Genomic DNA, 23,591 nt, shown 5'->3' with positions numbered 1-23,591 from the left:
ATTAAAATGATGAGATCCTGGCTCCCTGCCAGCGTATTTAAATAAGCCCCAATGAGCCGGGGGTGGGGGAAGGAGTTGGGGCCGAGGAAGGGATGTGGGGAGGACGCAGCACATTGCGGTTCCAGTCCCCACAACAAGGTGACGGCCAGGCCCGGGGGCACGGCATCTCCACGGCTGTGGCAGCGCTCCCGCATCGTCCCTTCCTGTGTGGTGTGGTGTGAGCTGCTTGTTTGCACGTGTCGCGCTGCCAGCGCAGGGACATTTTTTTTAGTGTTGGCATTTGTGAAAGCTATTTGCACCTTGCACGTTGCACAGCTGGTTCGCCTGCAGAGAAGCTTCTGCCTCTCCACTGGAGAAGGGCTGGGGAAGGGAAGCAGCGGGTGAGTGGTGCAGGGATTTTTGGGAAAACGTGACGGGGTTACACCAGCTGCACCTCAGCTCTCAGCTGGCTGCCCTGCAACATTAGCAAAATTTGCCCAATGGAGACAAAGCAATTTTTAAAAGCGCAAACTTTGCCCAAAAGTATCTTTCAAACAGCATCTACTATCGGGAAATAGAAAAATAGCTTACAATGTGTGTGTCGTAGCAGCTCATATGTATTTTTTTCTTTTGCTGCCTCAATAGCTGCCGTGTGGAAAATGTTTTACAATTTTCCTTCTAACCACAAAGAAGAGGCAAAGCATTCCCGAGCGCCCCAAATCCCTTTCATATTGACAAAGGCTTAAATGTATTCTTCTAATTATTAACTTGGAACTGAACCGTGTCTCACACAATACATTTCCCTCCCATGCTGCATCAAATACCAAGCCCAAATCTGAACGTATTTTATAAAAAAAATAAAATAAAATTGCTCATTTTGAAAACAAACTTGGTCATTTTCTCATCTCGCAGCCTGTGTGAAGGGACACGGCCAGCTGAGGCCCTTCCAAGCACTTCAGAACTCAACACAAATGCCCTCCCAATGCCATGCACAGGTCAGCAACAGCAGCTCCAGCAGCAGCTCTGCCCTGCAGATATGGCTGCACCTCCATGCAGCCAGGTGGCAGAGACCTGCTGAGACCTCGCATGGGGCTGGATGGGTGCTGCACAGAGCTGGGAGTGCTGCCCCAGAGCCATGCAGCCGTGTCTTGGATCTGCAGTGGACACAGCACACGTGCCAGGCTGCAGGTTGCAGCCTGTCTCTTGGGGCCATGTCCCAGTGCACACACCTTGCAAAGTGAAATGGATAGCAGGGTGTTTGTGATGCACATGTCACAACACAGAGACAAAGCCCGCTGACCTTGAGCCACTTACCAAAACTGCTGGTTCAACAAAGGCTGCTTCTGCCAGCAACATGCTCCCCTCCTGCCTTTCCTTACTTCATTTAACTTTGGATGTCACCAAAATTTCCTTGTCTCAAAACCAGTTGAATGGCATACTGCTATCATTTACTCAAGCAGCAAAAGTATATTCGGCTAGCTCCTTTTCACTGGATAAAATACTTGCCTTCAGCAGCCAGACCTATTTCCCCAGCTGCCTCACATGAATCCATCACTACCATCTTCCAGTTGTAAATAATTTGTAGAAGGAAATACCCTTACAATGTTCAGTACCGTTATAAGCGTATTAAGAGCGGCTCAGAGTTTATCGTGTCACTGCAGCGCTGTGATATGCCTGTATCTGTGCTGAGTCCCTCTCTGTCACTGCTTTACACCAGCAGGCACCTGCCCTATCTGCCCTGCCTCTCTGCCTTGCTCCCAGCACGCTGGCATCTGCAGCTTCTCCATCAGCCCTACTGGCATGGGGGACACTTTGAGTGCTACTGTTCAAAAGAAGCAGCTGAAAAAAAGCAAATCAAATCTGTCATTTCCTGTTTTCTAAAATGCTTTTAAACCCCAATACTGTTACAGAAATGCTTTCAACAAAAAGTGCATGTCCAAAGTGCTAGATGTAATGAATGCATGTATGCAATATACGGTACGACTGCTCTCATAGCACATCTTGTTGTGGTAATAAAAGCTTCAGCTCTTACTCAGCCTTGGGATCACAGTGAACACTCACTTTCATCAACAGAAAACTACTTCAACTTTTCTGTGGCAACACCTCTCCTGGGACTTCCAAATCCCTCACTGAGCAGCCCCAGCTGGCAGGTAGCTGCCTATTGGCAGGGTGACATCCAGGAGGGGAACTCAGCACAGGGACTGCTGGCAGAGGAGAGCACATCACCCAGGGCATGTTGATGGCCAGGAAGATCTACAAAGGAGAGTACAGCCATCTCTGTGGGGCTGGCTTGACTTACAGGTTCAACATGATGATGGGTGGCAGAGGAAATTGTGGCCTTTAATTGCATGTTAGATATCAGGAAACCTGTCTTAATGATAGGTACTGCAAAGCATTGGAGTAGATTGCCTAAGGAGGCTGTCAAAGCCCCATCACTAGAGATTTTTAAGAGCAGATTAGGCAAACATCTGTCAGAAATGGCGTGCACAGAGTAGCTCCTGACTTGAGGAAGTGGGATGGATGAGTGCATCTCCTCTCCCAGGTCCCTTCCTTTGTTGTTCCCTGACACTGAGCTTTGGAGGAAAATGGCAGGAGGATAAGGGGAAAAAAAAAAAAAAGAAATCAAAAAAAGAACAGAAAGAGGGGTCTGGAAGGGCCTCTCTGAAAATAGCACAGCATTTGATGTTCAGTGTGTACTCATTAATAAGTGCATCATGACAGCTATCTTTGGCTACACAAACTGTGCTATCTGCTCATCAGCCAAGCAGCCTATATTTGTGAAAGATGCCAGTAGTTTGGAAACAGACTATACATCAAGTCAAGATTTCCTTTTTTAACAAGAAGGAGGAAGAACAATCTACAGTAGGATTTCCTTCTCTCCAAAGTGCTTCAATTTCTGCATGGATATTTGTTTCTTCGTAGAGAAAAAAAAAATATCTTGATCCAGATTGGGGATTTCTTAGCTTCAATGCCTTTTTATGCAGCCTTAATACTGGAAAAGGAAATCTGTGCTTGTAGCTAATACTAAGGGCAGGATCTCATGATAGTGTAAGTCACAAGGCAGGCTGAACAGAATAATTCATTAAGATGGAACTTGTTAATGCAAAGCTTTCACTAAAACGGGACAATGCTTTTGCAATAAAATCCTAATGCTAAGGTCCACAAAAGTTTAATGCCACTTAAATGAAAACACCTAACATCTACTTTCTAGGAGAAATGTCCGGTCGAGTAATGCAGAGTGACAGAATATTAGCCTGCTTACTCTGTATAAAATTGCCATCTAATTTCCCTAAATGTCCTTTAAAATGGATGAAACACGTGGCAGCCACCCCTAGATATATTAAAGGCAGGCTGAGTGTCTCTGATAGGACAAAAAAAGCCATGGCAAGTCAAACATCATCGCTAGAGAAGCACAGACAACTGCTGTATAGCTGGCATCCTGTTGTGATGAGAAGCCTGCATTGCTCTCAGTGTTATTGTCCTGGACTGGCTGCAGATGGGGCAGAGCACCGTGCCTCCACATTCCCCACAGAGGTATCTCTCCAGCCAGAGGGGTGAGGAATTCCTCATCCTCCAAATGCATCTCTTGAAGGAAATCCTCGGGGAGACCCTAATCCTTGAAATTCCAGTTCCTGTGGCTTGCTGTTGTCCCACATAATCAATTGTCATGGTCTCTGTATTTGCTGCACCAGCAACGGTAAAAATAGCACTCCGCTTCCATCTGTTGACTGTATTCTTTCCAGAAATGTGGACGGGCTCACTGTGGCCTGGGGCTTGGTGGGAGCACTGTGGCCCTGCACCCACAGCAGAGCCTGTCCAGGACCCCTGGCACCATGCTCCCAAGGAGCGAGTCCCTCTCTCAGGGAAGACCCCCGCTAATACTTCACGAGAAATTTGCTTTCCACGAGGATTCCCAGATTTTCCCGAATGGTAGAGCAACACTACCTGTGTGCTCACCACATCCCTCAGCTGCACACAACCCACTAGACTCCACAGTTGTCATTTTTTGGCCATCCCATACCTTGGGCCCTCCCCAGGTGAAAGAAGCCTGTCCAGCACAGAGGGGCTTTCTGCCGCAAGCAGCTCTGAACATTTGGTGGTGGGCTACGGAGAGTCTGTGGGCCGCATGGTACTAACTTCCCTCATTTCCAGCTGCTAAAATGCATTTAAAGACAGCTAAAAATACATTAAATACTTTCCTAATGTTATTTTTCCATGTAAGCAACTGCTGTAGCCACCACAGGAATGTTATTTGATCGCCAATGGGAGGGGAAGTGGTCCACGAGACAATCTGTCTGCTGGAGGTGATCTACGAAGTTAAAAAGAAATTGGGAATGTGCCTTCTTGTAACTTCTTTATGAAGTGTGCAGAGGAAAACCAGCAGGGCTTCTGCTAGCTTCTTTTGCTCCCTTGAAGGAACCTCTAGTGAACTGAAGCAAGAGGAGCAGTTACCGATGCCAACACGAGCCGGGGACTGTGGCTCTCCTCTCAGCATGCAGCTGAAGGCAGGCAGGTCTGTACCATTCTGTTGCTGAGATCTGCCCACAGCCTCTCTTGAAACCTCTCTCTGGCACTCACCTACTCCCAACTCCCATATGCTACAGGACAGGCCACTGTGCTGTAGTACCCTTCAAAGCAAGCAAGGCCATGTGGTCACTGAGGAGACATCCTTGTAAAGAGGTCATCTCCAAACAGAATGTGAGGCACAACTCCTTGCAGACACTCTAGGCAAGGCCAGGGACCCTCTTTGGCAGCCCACCTCTTGCAAAGAGCTGCTAAGGCTTTACCATCATATGCCCACAACCAGTGGTGGTGAACCCAGAGAAGGCCTCCAATTTTTGTCCAAATTTTAGTTGACATTTAATTTCTACAACTGCCAACAGTGAATACAAAGTATGAAAACAACAGCACTGATGACAGACTAGATAAGAAAGGTGTTTCAAATCCACAAGTTTAAGGAAAGGGTTGATGTTGTGGAAATAACTTGGGGTGCAGGGATCTGACAGGTGTGATTAAAACTGGAGAAATGGCATCATTCAGAATATCCTGGAACCTCCTCCCCTGTGCTGACATAAGAAACATTCTCTGACTTCAAAAATAAATGGTCACTGGGTCAAAGCTGCTATTCTAACCAAATCCAGCCCACTCTTCCTCATTGTCCCTTTCTGAAGGTGTGAGAACTCCTGGGAAACAGGCAGTTTTGCTGAGAAAAGCTACCCCAGAAAAATGCCTTGTGACAAAGAAGGAGAAAGTGCCAATCTGTGGAATGATAGGGCAACGTTTCTGAAATTAGCCTTGTCAAAGCAACTGAAGAATGTCATGTTCATTTTCTTGCATAACAGAAGCACACCAAAAACTTTGAACAAATGTGCCTGGAAATCTGATAAACAGATATTTGTGGATTTTTTTTCTTTTTAAAATAATGCTTTTTTTCACGGTCTGTGGCTCGGAACAGTTCAGCTTTTTGTATTAAATTTTTCACTCAATTTTGTGGTATAAAATTAACCACAGTATATATTTAAAATGCAATCTGCACATTCTATTGTAATGTAGGCAATATTATAACTGAATCAAAATGAAATGCTAACAACAGTACTACCCTGGTGTCCAGTAAACCCATAACTTTCTTCCTTGGGTTAAAACTCACTTAAAATGTACACATACACACACACATACATACACACATACAAAAAAAAAAAAAAAAAAAAAAAAAAAATTGGCTTTATGGATTCAATACACATTTTCCTTCTCTAGGTTTGTTTCATATTCTTTACAGAAGAACTGTGATTTTCTGCTGAGCTCCTCATCAGGGTTTTCTTTTCATACAGCTTGCACTGCTGTACATGCATAGCCCCTTCTATCACAGTCAAAAAAAAAACTTGGCCAAAACTGATGACAGCTTCCAGTTTTGTCCTATATCAGGAAAGATAAACTGATGGAACAACAGCTCCTGCTGCCCTGGTCCACTGCTGTAACGTGTATGGAAAGAAGTGAATGACTGAGCAGCTCACAGTCCTGGGCTCTCCAGCAGGTGAAAGTGGCCCAGCCTCCAGTCAGCAGCCCAGGCAGGGAACTGCCCTCTGCTCTCAAAGAAAAACTCCCCATTAAGTCTCCTTTCCCCTTTACTTTTTTTCTTTCTCCTTTTTTACTTTACAGACCTATACACCTTTTTCCTTCCTCTGCTAGATAACAACCAGGCAGTTTCTGCAGCTTTCATAGCACAGTGATATACAGGACGTGTTCAGGTGGCTGCCACAAAGGCTCATTTTTCAAACTGCACAAACCTTTACCCGTATCATAAATTTTTAATAACCAGTTCTGAATTGTCAGTGAATAAATATGATAACAAAAACATCACACAGAGATAATCTGGAAGAAAAAAAACTTTGTTTATTGCCCCTTCTTCGACAAGTCACAGCTGCGTGAGACCTTCATAACACTGAGACTGTCCTGCTAATCCCCCTTCTGATTCATGGCAGGCCCGATTCAGAGACACTAATGGACTCTGCTTGACAGTTATTGTAACTTATTCAATACACAGCCTAAAATATAGCCAGGAAAGAAATTAAAATATACTACAGATTTCCCAGCAGATTCCATTTTGGTAATGGGCAGCTCACAGCAGCATAGCTGATCATTCCCAACAAGCTTTCCTTCCCTCTTCCCATTCCTCATGTGTTACAGTTTATAGGATGAAAACATTTTCTGGGGCACTTTGTGCATTTCACAGTCAGGTAGCTCAAGCATCCTTCCCACCACTGCTTTTCCTGCAAGAATTCCCAGGCACAGATAAGAGGCTGCTGCACAGGGCAATCACATGTTTCCAATCAGCCTGCCAGAGACATGGGGAGGCAGAAAAACAAAACACAACACCCAGGAAAAAAGAATCCTTGCATGTTGGTTATAGTTAGCTAAGGCTTGCAGACAAAAAAAAAATTGTTGTCCCTAATGAATTTGTTTCGATGCATCTGCTTTTTTCAAGCTCTAGCATTGCCAGTACAAAAGCAACACTGCTGATTTCCTCTGACTGTGGTATCACATATATAAGATTAATCATTTTGACCCAGAGCATATATATTTTTAAAGCAATTGCAGGCTGGTTTAATGAACTCCACTCCCGCTGGCTTTATAGACCAGTGATGATCAACATACCATTAAGATAAGCCTTGTACCCTAACCCTCCCCTCTATGACAGCTTGCCTTATTTGCCTCACAACAGTCGATAACCAATTAAGAGAAACAGGTTTGGTCAATACAGAAGATAACAATAAGACTTCAACAGCTGGAAAATTCTACACATACTCTTTTTCTTAATTCACATCTCTGTGGTATATAAACAGTTCTGCACTTGGGATAAATGTGGAGAAGGAAAAACAATGGCCAGATCTGGTTGGTAAAGCTTTCCCTTAAATCTGCTGCATCCGTAAGCATGATAAACACTCAGCTGTGATCAATGCTAGACAGGCAGGAACCTATTCTCTGGATTTGTTGTGGCCTTTTAAAGTGTGAAAATAGAAATCTCTCCCTGATTCGGCCATGAGTGACAGATCATTTGGGCCATTCCCATCTGAAAATAGAGGGGCCACAATATTTTCTAAAGAAGTAATTTATGAGCTGGGTTATGATGGGGCTAGGGGGTGATCAATCTGTCAAGGGGGGCAAAATCTAACAGGAATGGACGATAAACGGGAGAATGGGCAAGGAAAGGATGAAAAGAAAGGAGAGGAAGCTTTGATACAAATGACATCTTCTATCATCTCCCAGTCTTTCTTCAGATGATGAATAGTTGCAATAAAGGGTGGGATAGTAGCAGCTACAAGCAAGACAAAAGCACAACCTGGCTGGTGGTGAGGAGCACTGATGGTAATTCCAGACATCCCAGCTGGAGGTCAGTGACTGAGGTCACAACATCATCACTGGCTTTAGTTCTAACACCAGGTACAGCACTTCTACTTCCCCTCCGCACCATTTTTTATTAGGCCTTTTTTCAAAGTTTTACTTTCGAAGGTAGAATAATAGGTTGATACAACACAAATCAGACAGTCCACTTCTCCAGAATTTCCACTCTCCTTTTAAGGAGAAAGGTGCTACACTCTTCCTGACAAACAAGATGTAACTCAAATGCCTCTCAGTTTGCACCAAACACAGGCAGCAAATTATTTCTAAATAACATGCCTGTTTCTATGCCTGTCCACAGCAACCCTCTATCACCCAGAGAGGCCCCACTATCATGCCTGAAAACAGGTAACTGTCCATTCAAGCCTGCGAGAAAGTCCAGAACACACAGGCCTTTTCAGGCAATAGGAGGCAAGCAACTATAATTTATCTTCCCAACTTGCCTTGAGATTTGAGAAGTCCTATTCTGAGTTTTCTCCTTTTTGTCACAGTAAGATGAAATCTGCCGAAAAGCATCTTTGTCTTCTCAGTTTCCTTTAGTACCATCTTCCATGGGCAGCAGCTAAAGGTAGATCCTTGGCCAGGTTCCTCTGCTGACAGGAATCCACTTAGAGCCATCCCCAGCAGTTTACTTCACACCCTTGGCTCTATCTGACTGCAGGTTTGTTTTCAACTCTGTGCATTTTAATTCAGAAAAATATATATCTACATACTACTCGACCTCTTAAAGACAGGCTTAAAAATCTAGATGCTTCCACTAGAAAAATGAGCAGGCAGAAACATATTCACCACCTTCTTTATCTTCCGCATTGATTCAAATGTTTTGTTTGCCTCCCCCATTCCCTAACCCAACTTGCCTGGCCTGTTACAACATGCAGGGGCTGTGTCTCCCCTGTAGTTCTAATTTACTCTTCCTATTTCTCACCTACAACTCTTGCCTGGAGAAGCATCCTTGGAGGTTGCACGGGACTCTTGCATGTTCTCAGTACTGCTGTCTCCTCATGCATATGCATTAGCCTGTTCAAGCCATCTCCAGCATTTCAGGGTGGTATCATCACCTTTTTAAAGCTTCCACACGCTTATTCCAACCTCTTCCATGCTCTCTTACACAAGATCTATTTGTCCAACACTTCCAACAAAAATGTAGCCAATAATCTTGTTTACAGCACCAGCCTTCTTTAATCTTTCCCCAGTGTCTGATGGACTATTTAGTGTCACCTTGAGAGTGTACCTATTGAATTGTTGGACCAACTCAACTCCAAATGTTGCCCTATGCAATAGGTGATCCTGTCACATTTTCCTCAAAGACAGAGCTATTGCATCCACTGGAAAGAAAATAGATGGGGCTAGGGAATTCCTGTGTGCATCTAGGAGCTGCATCAGGAGCTGTGCCCCTGACTCTTCCATTTAAGGGCTGTGCTTGAGGCATTAAGGTGGGCTTGGCAATATTCAATTACTGAGGTACTCCTGGTGTTCCTTAACTTCCAAGCTGCAGTGCCAAAGTTTGCTTCTTCTGTGGCCAGTACAGATAATTACTTCTCTCATTTTAGGGTAGAATTGAAATGACATATCTATCTAAGCAGAGCCTGGAGAAACTTGTAGAAATGTGGCCTTTGGCCTTTCATCCTCCACATACAGCTCCAAAGCTCCCATTGTTTAACCAAGATGTGGAGGTACTTATCTTGATCATAGTATGTCTTACAGCAGGAGGCAGAAAGACTTGGGGGAAATAAATGCTCTTGTTACCACTAGTACATAGAATTATAAAAGCGTCAAGCAAAGAATCAGCTCTAAATTTATTTACACTTCAAGCACACTGATATCTACTGAATATTGCTGCTAAATTAAAAATTCTGATATCATTTTCTATTTCAGATTTGACCCCAACAAAATCCAAAACCCAATTCTCTTGCCTGCATCCAGACTGTTCTGTATTTGCATTTTAAAGAACCTTTGCAGTTCTTAGTCTATTTCCTCAACCTGTACCTCAAGCCTTTCTGAAGTGCAGAAAGCACCTGCCTGCCCTACACAGCCACCAGCAAAACTAAGCTTGATAAAGCCCAGGCTAGCTAGATTTGACATCCACCAAAATCTATTCAACCTATCACCAGGCAGTGCCTGAAGGCCAGCAGGCAGGATGAACAGCTCATGTTTCCCAGTGCCACAGGCAGATGAGGACCACCACTGTGTTTTCTTCAGTAACAGGGTGGCCAGAAAGAAGCTAAGGCATTCCCTTTTCATAATCAGAGTGAGTTCCAGGAACAGAATTATAATTTAAATTAACTACGTCTAACCATGTAATTAACATTCATGTTCTTTTATTACAAGCATCTTCACCATCCATTCTGTGAAATGCAACTTAATAACTTTTTTGTAGGGAATGAGATGGAACAACCATTTGACTCATTTGAATTGTTTTTAAATTAATTGTTGAATTGTTGCTATTATTAGTAATCTTATTATTCTAATTACATGTGTTATGTCTTTTTACAGTAGCATTCCTTCCAGAATTAGACTAGTTCACACAACTCCATTGTTCCTCTTGTTTTAAAAATTTGACACGGAATCACTGGCTCCAAACAAAGTGAAAATGAGCATTGTGCACGAGGAGCTGAAACATCAGCTGCTTCAGATGGGGAAATCTTTGAGTATTCCCTAACAACCAGCACATTTCACAGCATACAGTGGCAGAAAACTTCACACAGCAGAGGTAAGGCTTAAAAACTTGGACTGCTCTGAGCCGTTAAAAGCAGGCAGGGTCTCTTTTCAAAGTCTAGGTCATGTGCCTGGCACTGCGTCATATGGTGTCTCTCTTCCGCCATTTGTTTATTTGCTTCTGGCAGTTTTGGCAGTGAGGTATCAGAGTGAAATGCACACCACTCTATACATATGGTGGGAAGAATCTAGTGCATCAGTTGAATGCATACTGTACTGTATACACATTCTGTTTTATCTCCGAGCGCAGCTGTGCTGTAAAAGCTTACAAAATGTGAAGCCTTCTGTGCTGGAAAAACATCGACAGGAGAAGCTGGCCTATAACTTATTAGGTTGTGACACAAATCAAAAAAAGCCAGAGTTAAAGCTGACAACTCCTGGCATCGTGATGAAAAGCAGAGAGGCTCAAGTTAAAGAGGGAATGTCAGTCCCAGCTTGATGTTGCTGCCGTGGGTCACAATTGTTTTGTTCTAGGACAACGGTTCCTAGCGCAGGCCTGCAGCCTCCAGCCTGCCACCAGCATATGGGCTGGGGATGGACGCAGGGAGGCTTGGGTATGAGCCCAAGCACAGCACTGGCTCTCCTCATCCAACACAGTAGCCTTCAAGCTGTGCTCACTCCTGTGCCTCCTACTCCTCCAGCTCTTTGGGCTGAAGGTTGTGGAAACATATGGCAGAAAACCTTCCTGCACTGGTTGGACCAGATATCTGAGTAGATTTTTTCCACTACAACCTTGAAACAGGCACTCTTTATTTTAATCTGAGGAAGAACAGTCACACTGGATCACATCTCAGGATCCCTCAGTCAGGCTTGTCTCCAGCAGTGACCGGTACTGAACTTGCAAGCTCTACCTGAGGAGCAATGGGCCACCAGTCCTTCTAGGTATATGGGCATGCCATGAGGGCTGTAGGAGCAGTGTGTGAGAGGTTTGGTAAAGGAGCTTGCTCTCTATCTCTGCTACTGGATTCTGAAAGTAAGTTTTGCTTTACAGCACTGAGCTAGGCAAGATCACAGTAAGCCTCCTTTCCTACTTTCTCATAGACTCCAGATGTGCAAGTAGGTGTAGGCAGAGGAAATGTGGTGAGTAAGCAAAAGAGAGAAGGGGAGCACAAGGGATGGCAGTTTTAGGATACAGAGAATCTTCTCTGAAATAAAAACTTGATTGGAGACATCACTTTTCCTCCCCAGTCCTATAGGAATGAACAAGCATGCCAGAAAGGATAAACCTTCAGCTAAGTTTAGCTCATCTGCTTCATCTCATGGGAGCACATTGCAAGACTCTGCCATCACCCTGTGTCCATTGTCTTCTTCTTCAGCCCTATGATTGACTCCTTGCCTGCTGCATGGCCAAGGAGAAGAAATAAGGAACAGCAATGTCTCAGCAAGACATTTTATACCATCTCCTATCAAAGACATGAAAATAAAATAGAAGTAAGGGAAGGGGAAAGTAACAAGTTATTGCCTCAAGCATTAATTGCTGCTGATACTAGTTCATTTTCAACAACCAACTTTAATTGCATCTCCACATTGGATAAACCTACTTTTTCAAATGCTATTAAAATGTTATTTTAAAATGCACGGCAGGCTTCTCCTTAAAATCAGGCTATGGTCTGTATTGAAGGAAACTGTATGAGGAAATGTACAGTGAAGGGCAAACGGAGGTTTGGAACAACTCTTATACAAGAAGACACTAAACAAGGACTTAACCCTTTAAAAAAAAGAAAAAAAAGTTGAGTGAGAATGAATATGTAGTTCATGCAGCATATGTAGTAGTTTCTGTAGATTGCAATATTTTATATTACTAAAAAAAATTTTTTTTTGCTATCAAAAATGTGGTTATTAGCTATTCAGTAACTATCCATTGCTTCTGACAATGCAAAAAACAAGACATTCAATAAATGTGTGAAACATAAACAAAAGAAAATACTTCTCTGCAGAACAAGTCACCACAAAGTACCCACACCAAAACTATGCACAAACCAAACAGAGGGTGACACATCCTCGAGGGACAGATCCACCAGCTGTTAACAGCAATGCCACAAACACTCCCACATCGGATAATTTCAAGGAACCAGCTTTGATGTGCAGAGTCAAGAACCTTGCCTACAGGATACAGGGGCTGCCAGGTTGACCTCAACTGGAAGTTGGGGTCATTCCAGCTGCTCTGCCATCAGGCTTCAGGAATTTACTTTGGAGATGGCAGTGGAATCTGTTTTCAAAACTCAAAAGTAACCCATGGGAATTCATTAGGGCTATCAATTCTACCTCCAGGAAATGTTAGATAAATTATTTCCAAAACTGGTGAGAGACTTTCAGAGACAAGGGTTGTGTTCAACATGCACAGCATGTGCACTCCTGGATACACACTGCATATTGGATGGAATAGCAACATACATAAGAGAAAGTCCTGATGTCAGTGGATATGGAATAGCATTTATTCTTTTAAATGCTCTAGGAAAGGCTGGTCACTAAAGAGGCTGTTGGTAAGCTAAGACATCTCAGCTTCTCTGGCTTTCCATGTTTGTTAACACTACAAACATTTTTCCAGGTGTTTACTTCTGTTGTGAGAAAGCTCAATGTTCTTGAAACTCAGCAACTTTCAATATCCTGACTTGGGCCACAATAAGACAATTGTACTTCAAAGTCAACAGATACTGACCTGGAAGCTTGCAAATTTATTGAGAAGAACAACAGAGATAAATTTCATTCTGATTTTTAATTTTTCTTTCTTCTACTTTTCTGCATTTCTGTGTTCGATTAAATGGTTAGCTGGGAAACTTAGATTGTACTCCTAAAAACATACAAATTAACTAGAAAAGTCATTACTCTCGTGAAGCCTTTCAGCAGAAGTTTAAACCTTTCTCTCCCCATCTAGGGATTGCAGAGCTGCTCAGAGAAATTTGGACAATTACAAAAGAGCATCCAAGAAAACACAAAATCACAGAATCACAGAAACACCAAGGTTGGAAAAGACCTACAAGATCATCCAGTCCAACCATCCACCTATCACCAGTAGTTCTCACTAAACCATATCCCTCAACACAACGTTTCTTGAACAAGTTTCTTGAACAAATGTTTCTTGAACACCACTACTGGAATGGGAGCTTGCTGAAGCACTACCAATTGCACAGGCACTTTCTCCATAACACACAACTGGGAAGGGAAAGGAAAATTATAGATGTTAGGAAATCATTTTGTCTAGGTATTCAGCAGAGCCTTTAACTTTGACTTTATTAAAATTAGGATTTATTTTAAAATGAAAATACCAGTCCTGCACACATTCAACAAACTTTAATGTTATAGCTATATAGTTACATACATATAGTTTTATATAGTTATTTAATTACCCATGTCTTTTACAATCGCCTTCAATAGCCGCATTGGTTTCCACGAGACCCCAAATCCCCAGACCCTTGCTACTGTCAGCCACATGGTGAGATAAAAGTTGGAATGGGGAACATCTCTGCAGCACACTCACACAAAGTAGAACACAGAGACAGAAAAGAAACAAAACTTGCAGGCTGTGCCAAGATACACCATTTTTCTTTGGATGATATGGAGGAAACATACAGTGGCCTTGACATGCGCATCTGTAGCCAAGTGTGAATCTCTCGCTTTAGTTCTACTGCTCCTAGAAGTAATGGAAAACTTAGTCAACTCTCCACATCCTACAACTACAACTGAGTTGCTTCAACAGAGGGTGGAGCAGCCACATGCAGCCGGGGCTGGTCAAATGCTCAGAGAGCTCACAAAAGTCTGTGTGTTTTTTACTTCCTTTTCGAATCATTTTTCATCCCTGTTGGGCATTAAGAGCTGGCTGCTATAGAAGGATCACTGCAGGAAGCAGAAGGATTTTAAGAACAAAGTTGAAAAGGGTTTTTCAACAGCCCTCGTTGGATCAGCTAGATCAGACCAACTTCCATTTTTTTCCACATCATTGCTCATCTCCCCATGCACCAGGGTAAACCTGTGTTATTCTATGAATCGACTTATATGGAAAACAAAAGAATAGGGGGCACAAGGTCTAGGGCTCAGCAGGATACTGAACTGCAATACTCACAATTAAATGGACAGATTTGATGGCAGGGTGGGTTTAAGGAACAGCTGGAATTTGATGAGTTAAAATCACTTCCTGAGAGAAAGCTGATCAGGAGAGTAAATCTTTCATGGATTACATTCAATTAAGAGCTTTCACATCACCAAGAGTCAGCTAGAAATCCAGGTACAATATAAGCTAAAAATAATTGGGTTCCAGGTTCACCCACTCAGGCTGAAAACACAGACTCGTGCAGTATACCTGCCAGGCTGCATATCAACTTGCGGGGTCAATGTGAGAACATAACCAGTGCTTCTGGAAGGAATGTCCCTCTGAAGGGATCCTCTGGTGACAACAAAGCCTGCAGTTTTTCTATACTCATTACATCTGATATGCAGGAAATAGGCTGATTTCTGAAACCCATCCTTTTTTGAAAAGAAAGACAGAGAATTTCTATGCTCCTTTAGCTGTGGAGCACAAAGACACCAAGCAGATCCCACAGAAGGAGAAGGCTTGCTTTGCAAGAACTCCCAGAGCATGCTTTAAGCAAATCTGAGACAGTTCTCATGGCGTGAGATCAAGTCTATGCCATGAAATTTCATGAAGCAGCAAAGGCAGAGAGGCGGATCCTGAACTCCTGGCACAAAACAAGCCAACAACTGACTGGAAGTACAGCATGTCCCCTAGGAAAAGCATTTACATGTGACTGATTCTATAATGCTAGCACCTGAGATCAAGAAGTGACAAAAACTAAAATTTTTAGACTGTTCAAACTGGAAAAAAAAGAAAACTGCGTGTTTTTGCAAATGGACTTATATACACCTGCTTTTTCAGCACTGGATATGTATAAAAAGACCAACTGAGGAGTGATCCTCCTGATTTTTTGTGAAGCAAGAGGAAGTTTGTGTAAACATGAACATGAGGTGAAAATCACAACAGCTTTTCCATTGTGATTTCTTTCTATCAGCGAGTAAGCAGCTTCCCTTAAGCCAGCCCAAACTAAAATATTCATTTTTCACCACAAGAAAGTTTTAAGAGGGGCTGATTTCTTGCAGAAATTTCCTGTTAAAATTACGTAGTAATGAAGAAATTACAGGAAGAAATTAGGATGTGGGTCCTGGACTTCTAACCAGTGCCAGAGCCATGAGACAGTGTAATCCACTCCCACTAGATGATGTGGGCTTGGGCTCTTTGCAGGACCAGTGCAGGTTGAATAAGCAAAGCCTATTGTTTACTTCTTCAGGGAAACTGGTAGCTTAATGTTGTCACACGCTTTGGGAAATCCCAGCAGAGGAAGCATTCTTACTCTCTCCAGAGCCCGATGATGACCGAAGTGTCTGCTCTGGTGCGGTGCTTGGAGCCGTGGGGTCCTGCTGCTCCCCTCTGGGTGCTCCCTGCGCTCTCAGACCAGCCGCCGGTCTCCATCCCTGTCCCCAGCACCCAGCAAGCAGCTGCTGCAGGGTGAGACCAGCCCTGCAGCACCGACATCAGCCTGATCCACCTTGGGCAGCCACTGCATTGGATATGCTTAGCTTAGTTTTTTGTTATAGCAGGTGCTGCTAGGGGTGAGGGGGTTGTGCATTCCTGCCTGCCTTCTAAGATCAACATGCAATTCTGAAATTAAGCTGCATTTTGTCACTCCTGCTAATAAAAACCCATGTGCCAGACTTTCCTGGCCATTACCCTGATGATGCTAACTGAGGCGGGAAGCCATCAGTTGTTTCCAGTCGTGTGACAGGGACAAGATGCATTTGGGTTGGTGCAGGAAGCATTCACAGCACTGTGGCAAGCAAGGAGGTGCCATCTCTACTTAACCACCCTCTGAAATGAATTCATTTTAAGCAGAGGTCACTTGCCTCTGTCCTCTAAGGAATGGGAGCCCAGTGATAGAATCAGGCGCAGGAAGGACACAGAGTTAAAAACAGGGGCAGGATTTAGGAAGCTGAGAGGGTCCCTGAATCTCAGAAAACACTCTCTTTCCCAAAACAAAAATCTACCATTCAGGCCTTGAAATCTGAGACTTGTGATACGAACATGAGCTTTGTCAAACCAGCCGGGTTTTCTGCAACTCCGATGAGGAATTCAGTGCAACAGCTCGTGAGAACAGGTGGTGAGTGTCCAGTTCAGACTTGGACATGGCAAACTATTGTACAGTTCCCATATTCCCACCCCTCACGCTAAGAATTTCCGTGGCAAAACAAAATGGTCAGCGCAGCAAACAGACAGAGCTACACCATAAGAGCCATAATAGCAGTGAAATACATGAGGTCTCTTGAAGATTTCACTGTAGGGGAAATGAAAAAGAACTGAAATGTTTGCCATTCTGCTTGCAAAGTACAGATCTGCAGCTTGCAGGAATATTTTATGAATGGAAAAACAGAAGGACTTGCTTTTTCTTTCCTGGGTCACATTTACAGCGAGGCAGCAGTAAAGAATAAGCCCTTCTCTCTTTCCAAGAATTGGTTTACTTCATTAAAAGCTCAGCCCCCTTTCTGCTGCCAGCTGAAACAGCTGCCTTTGTATCCACCACTGAAGTCATTAAAAACGTGTCAGGCTGACGGAGAGGTGTTTTTCCCAGGTATTCCTGAAAGCCACAGAGTACTACGAGTCAGCACTCCAGAACCGTGCTGCCCCACTCACAGCACTCCTCGCAAACAGAGTATCATTGTTCTTATTTAAAGAAATAATCCTCACAAAGCTCAAATAATTATTCAGCCCAAACAGCCCACAGCAAGCGAAACAGTTTTTAGACAGCTGTCATGGCTCAGTCCTCTGGAAGCTTTGATTTTAATGAAACTCATTAAGGAAAGAAATTAACAGAAATTAACAGGAAAATATCATAATTTGTCTTGTTTCAGAACGCTCAAATGGAGACAAAAGGCCCTTAACATGACACATAATTTGACCAGTCTCAACTCCCTGTTTTGCTTGCTCTTGCACACTAAGTAAATAAGCCCTAAGTTGCTTGCGCTGCAGCTCCACAGTTTAGTGCAGTGAAACAAAAAGGGTAAATGAGGAAAGCCCAGCTCTGTGCATGGAGCAGCCCATCGCCAGCCTCTGCACACCGTGTGTTCCTGCAAGCAGGAGGGAAGGCTCATGGTAATGAATATGCTACCTGCAAACAATCCAGGGTAATGGAAGATGAAGGGTAATAAGCTCTCTAGAGAAGGCAACCGTCTTACAAATAGTTCATGTCAACTATTTCTTTCTGCAACACAGTTCAATGGAATAAAAAAAAAATTAACACTTAACTTTTCAGGTACATACAAGTTCTCTCTGATTTCATTTCCTAAAACACCAAAAGAAACATTTCACTGTGGTTTTTAATCAGAGTGGAACTGACAGAGGAGCATGCTGTGCTCTGCTGTGAGTGTCTCAGAAGGGCAGAGATAATAAAACTGATATTCCTTGGTTTAATGTCCTCAGCATCTTGCCTCCCAGGAGCTCGAAGGCCACTTCCTGATCAAGGCTGCTGCCTCGCCACTCCATCCTGGCAGAAGGTATAGCAAGCCCACCTGTACCGTGGGCAGAGCTTCTGCTCTACAAGGATGCTTGTGCTGAAATCCTGCTACTTGAAGGGATCAGGATATAGAACCCAAAGACCCTTGAATAGAAAATAACCAGGAGAAGCATTCCAGGGGAAGCTGAGAAGCAAAAGGAGCATGGGAATTCACCGAGCACACTCATAAGCTAAAACTTCCCCTGGAGACACTCTGCTCCTCACCAAGACCAGTTCTGGCTGCAGAAATATAGGGAAAAACTACTGAGAATCTGCTGAAAACATGTAAACAGGTAGCACTGGAACAGGTTGCCCAAGGAGGTTGTGGGTGCCCCATCCCTGGAGGCATTCAAGGCCAGGCTGGATGTGGCTCTGGGCAGCCTGGTCTGGTGGTTGGTGACCCTGCACATAGCAGGGGGGTTGAAACCAGATGTGGCCCTTTTCACCCCAAGCCATTCTATGATTCTACAATTCTATGAAACAAAAGTGGGCATTTGCTCATATTACTTTGCGACCATGTTATGAACCTAGTGACAGGGACAGTCACTGCCACTTCCTAGAATGAGGAATAAGTATAAGTAGGTGTTAAAGGGCAAAATAGTATTTATGGGGACAAAAATGTAGGAGTGATATGGAATTCTGAAAGTTTTTTTTCTCATTTCTTGCCAAGTTCACAGTAAGTGACATGGCATGCAGAAAGAGCAAGGACCTGCTAGGGAGGATAAAAAGAGCTGGTGTCACAAACAGGAAGATCTAGAGGGTATGCAGAAGTCGGTTGCAGTGGGCAGCGAAGAATAGGCAGAGGAAAACAAGACAATGGAAATGTTGCTGATAAAGTGCTGAGTTCTCAGACAAAGGAATTTTGGAGAAACGAGCAACAGTAAAATGACTCCCCTCCAGTTCACATAAATCCTGAATGATGACATGAGCTAGCATAGGATATGGTTTTGGAAACTGGGTCCTATCCAAATTGCCTTAATGTCAGAACAACCTGCATCTGCCTTCACTGGAATCACCCCTACCTCTTTCTTCCTTTATCTCAGCTCACTGGGAAATGCTTCCCTCTCTCTAAGTTAGATGTTTGGCAAAGAGACGTATACTGTTTCTAATCAAGAACACCAGCAACATCCTTCACACTAACGGGCCCATGCCTAAAGCAATGGCCCACTTGTGAATACAGCTGCTACAAAACAAACAGTTAATCTACTCAAATCACTTGAGATAAACTAATGAGAATGACCAGAATTCAACTCCACAGCCTACACAGTTTATGTTGTATACAAACTGGGAAATTTAATTATGAAACTTTTACTTACTCTGTTAAACTACGTGGACTACAAGAAAGAGTGCAGGAAAGCTTTCAAAATACATCAAAAGAGAGTATCTAAGTACCTCCTTTCAGTGTCACAGGCTATTTATTATATGCTTTTGTCTATTACTGCCATAAGAATAGACTAGGATTAAATTAAACAACAATTAAACTCTGTTGCAATGTAGAGAAACGCCTGGATGGCCTCCAGGAGGTTATTTCTGCCATGACTACTTCTATGTTAGAGCCATTTTAGGAACACAAATCAGAAAGGAGGTTAAGAACAGATGAATCCTGGACATCAGAATGCTGTAGATTCACCAGCTTTCTGAATTAGAAGTGGTGCAAAAAGGAATCCCTCCAAATCATCCTTCTCTCACTTATATTGCCTTCTCCCTGACTCTGAGAGGGCACTGTGTTTCTCTCCCACTGGCATTCTTCCTCGTGTGACGAATCTATTGCATCAGATTATTTACTTAGGCCTGAAGACTATCCTACGTGTCCTCTACCACACAAAAATGTCATGTATAAATGATTCAGAAGTACATGTTTTATCCATTCCTACTTTTTAAAATCGCATCAGCCAAATGCTGACTGCTTTACTGCCACTCAGTTCAAGCCTCCTCCTGCCTCCAGCCTGCCCAGGAGCAGCTGCACACAATGGGCCCCTCACACACACAGACCCCGCACTGAGAGCCCTTCGGTTCCTCAGAGCTGAGGTGTTCACAACACCTACAGAAATCAAACTGTTATGACATGGCTGCTACACGTTGCTTCTGCTATTGTGGTTAGCAGAAAGTATTTCATCAAAATTCTTTCGCTATCTTGATTTGCTTTCATTTATTCTGGCACATGATACACCGTGCATTTATAACATTTCTTCATAATAACTATTTTAAAATTGCTTGCACCTCATCAGGTTTCCTTTTTATATCCTCTCCTTCCTTATTCCAAGGAGGGCAGATATAATTTATTCACCTTCTTACAAAGGAAGCCTGGAATCCCACTGATTCCTTTGCAAACCTCCCACTGCCCAAGACCTCCACAACTGAAATGTTATGTTCTTTACTGCCCAACACATCTCTCTTGCTGTAATCTCTACCTGTAATCTGTGTGCTGTGGGAGCTCTCGTCCGGCAGCACCCGTCCTTCAGCAGTGCCCCCAGTCACCCCACCGGAACTGCTCCAGCTCTGTCTTTGGGAAACAGCAGCATAAACTTTTCATTTCTCTAGTCCGCAAAAATGCTTTTTTTTCTGAGTTACAAAGGAAGAAAAGCCGTAAGAACTTAGTAGGCAGCTCTGTGGATGAAGAAAATACGAAACAGAATGCATACTTCCCATGGTCCTGTGTATATTTATTGGACAATTTTTAATTCTGGAAACAACAGCATGCAGCTGCTGTATCTAAGATCTTCAGACCAGATTTTCCACTAGTTTACTTCAGTTTTATAAAAGCATAATTCAACCAATCGCTATGGGACCACTGTATTGAAAAGTTGGGTAATCCCATGGAGAATTTCTTTTTCCTTACTGTCCTTACTGTCCTTACTTCCTTACTGTCACTTTCTGCAAAAACAGCCAGATCAAACACTACATGAGACGTTATTTTTCAGCAAGAGTTGCACACACTGCAGTAGCCCATGACAAATAAAACACAAGGAAATGGAAACACTCAGAGCACTTGGTTTCATTTATACCTGGTAATTTGTGTGTGCATGTGTGGATACCAGGGATGTCGGTCAGCGGGGACAATTTCTGTAAATGACAGAAATGCATTAAAATCATAGAATTACCAAGGTTGGAAAAGACCTCCAAGATCATTCAGTCCCACCATCCACCTACCACAAATACTTCCCCTCTAAACCATGTCCTATCATACAACATCTAAATGTTGCTTGAACATCTCCAGGAATGGCGACTCAACCACCTCCCTGAGCAGCCTGTGCCAATGTATCACCACTCTTTCTATTGCTGCTACCCAGGAGAAAAGGTTAACCCAGCCTCACCACAACCTCTTTTCAGGAAATTGTAGAGAGCAATGAGGTCTCCTCTGAGCCTCCTCTTCTGCAGACTGAACAACCCCAGTTCCCTCTGCTGCTCCCCATAAGACTTGTGTTTCAGACCCCTCACCAGCTTTGTTGCCCTTCTCTCCAGTGCCTCGGTGTATTTCTTGCAGTGAGGGGCCCCAATCTGAACACAGTACTGGAGGTGCGGCCTCATCAGTGCTAAATACAGAGAAATGATCACTTCCCTGCTCCTGCTGGCAACACTATTTCTGATACAAGCCAGGATGCCATTGGTCTTCTTGGCTACTTAGGCACACTGCTGACTATATCTGACTCAAAGCTTACTTTACATCAGGAATATGTTGTGACTTAGTGGAGGCTCACTTATGTCACTGCCATGACTGGTGATCAGAGTCCTCCTTTCATGACAAGATCCTCTCATGTTGAGGCATCTCTGCCCCAGTACTGCCAAACATGCACATCCCTTCTGACAGGCTAGTCAGAGCCAACTAAGTCTTTAAAATACGTTTGTTCATGGCACTTCAACAGTACAGCACGTGCAAAGCCGTTTTCTTCCATAATATTTGCAACTGTTGATTATTTATACATTAACCCACAGACTTCATTTCTTCCATCCTATACCCATCCATTGTAAATGTAGTGTTTTTGCCACTTGTTCTGTTAGGCACGAATTAATGCATCAGAGGCATGTAATTTATGCATGCTATTTTGTCAAGACTGTTTGTATGGAATCTGCTTTGGAGAGGCAAGCTGCTCTCTACTCTGTGGCCAGAAATAGCTTTTTTTTTTCTTTTTCCTTTTTTCTTTTTTTTTTTCCCCCTTTGGTGCAATGGATCAAGGTAACTTCGGAGCAGTCACTGGGAAATCTCTGATGAGATGGAAATTGCAATGTTCCATGTTTTATGTGGTTTCAGGTAAAGATGATTTGTGCGCATGCAGAAGCATGACACCAGTATAATAGAAGGAAACCCTAGATGACATGGATGTCTGGGGGATGCCATTGTCAGGCCAGCAGAAAAACCAAGGACAAAGGAGTGATTTACTCAGTTAGAATGTGGCTGTGCATTGCTAGGCTTTAAAAACAACCAAGGACATTGGACTGCCTGCCTTTCCCAGGAAGCAGTGTTACAACTCAGACAGCTTGTTCCACTTAAACGCGCCCACTGCAATAACTGAATTACTTGGGAAATGAAGACACAACATACAGTCTTTTCTTAGTGCTTTACAATTCTCAGGTCAAGTGCTAATACAGGCTACAGAGCTCTCCCTGGCAAGTATTGTTAGAGCTGTCATTAAAGACCTCCAAAAGTCTTAACTGTGCAATTGAAAATGTTTCCAAATCCTCTTATCCCAAACATAACAAATCTCACTGTTGTTAAATCTGATGTTTTGTAAATTTGATACTGGTTGGCTTATTGAGGGGGTTGGAGAATGTTTTTGTGCAATAGCACAGATCTACCAAAAAGGAATAATGCATCTCCGCGGCAAGGGAGTAACACAGATCGCTGGGAAGGGATTTATGCAGAACGATGGAAAAGGAAAAATCAAAGACTACCTCTCGTACAGCGTGAAGATGATTCTAGGATTAAAAGGCACAATAATGCCATCCAATTACTGCTCTGTCTAGGTCATGCACTGCTCGTAGCAGAAAGAAGTAAGATGGCAGATACCCTGGGTTATTTTAATTAATTTAATCATGTGACTAATTGGTCTCCGCTGGGTTTCTGTGGTAACTGCTTCCTAAGTGCTGATGGGCAATTGTGCTAAATGTAGCCTGGAAACTGCACGTAGGGTGCAGTGCCTTCTAGAGAGCAAAGGGAATTGTGCAGCTGCGCTCAGAGGGTGCTCCTGCTGGGGCTCTGATTATCTCCAAGCAGACTGTTTCCAGCTGTACTGTCCTGTTTGCTCCTCCGCAAGCACACTTCCCCAAAGGACGTGCTTATGTGCAGAAAAGGCGGTAGGCTCCTTCCTCTTGTGCACGACAGCACATTTCCTGCAGGATGATGTGAGGGCGCATGGCCGCAGCAGAGCACATGCCATGTGGGAACAAAGGGGAGCAGCCACCAGCCCAGTGTGCACAACTACAGCCACTCCTGAGTGCACAGAGGGAGGCTCTGCAGAACAGGACTGC

General features: G+C 43.5%; 1 protein-coding gene across 1 annotated transcript in view; it reads right to left on the bottom strand.

Annotated features, from left to right (window-relative positions):
- LOC122165489 (sine oculis binding protein homolog) overlaps window positions 1–23,591 on the bottom strand; it is a 106,610-nt gene that overhangs the window by 48,026 nt on the left and 34,993 nt on the right. The gene's annotated exons all lie outside the window — the stretch shown is intronic.

Source organism: Centrocercus urophasianus, unplaced genomic scaffold (genome assembly GCF_019232065.1).
Source record: "Centrocercus urophasianus isolate 14NV4802_14NV808 unplaced genomic scaffold, USGS_Curo_1.0 seq_10, whole genome shotgun sequence".
Lineage (NCBI taxonomy): Eukaryota > Metazoa > Chordata > Aves > Galliformes > Phasianidae > Centrocercus > Centrocercus urophasianus.
This window is presented reverse-complemented; position numbering and strand designations above follow the sequence as displayed.